The sequence below is a fragment of the Physeter macrocephalus genome, chromosome 18, assembly GCF_002837175.3.
Source record: "Physeter macrocephalus isolate SW-GA chromosome 18, ASM283717v5, whole genome shotgun sequence".
Taxonomy (NCBI): Eukaryota; Metazoa; Chordata; class Mammalia; order Artiodactyla; family Physeteridae; genus Physeter; species Physeter macrocephalus.
In genome coordinates, this window is record NC_041231.1 from 68,306,695 (window position 1) to 68,306,959 (window position 265).

Below are 265 nucleotides of genomic sequence, written 5' to 3' on the forward strand. Positions count from 1 at the left end.
CTTGGTGTCCCTACGTCTGTTCTCTACATCTGTGTCTCAATTTCTGCTCTGCAAACCGGTTCATCTGTACCATTTTCTAGGTTCCACATATATGCATTAATATATGATATTTCTTTTTCTCTTTCTGACTTACTTCACTCTGTATGACAGTCTCTAGATCCATCCATGTCTCTACAAATGACCCAGTTTCATTCCTTTTCATGGCTGAGTAATATTCCATTGTATATATGTACCACATCTTCTTTATCCATTCATCTGTCGATGG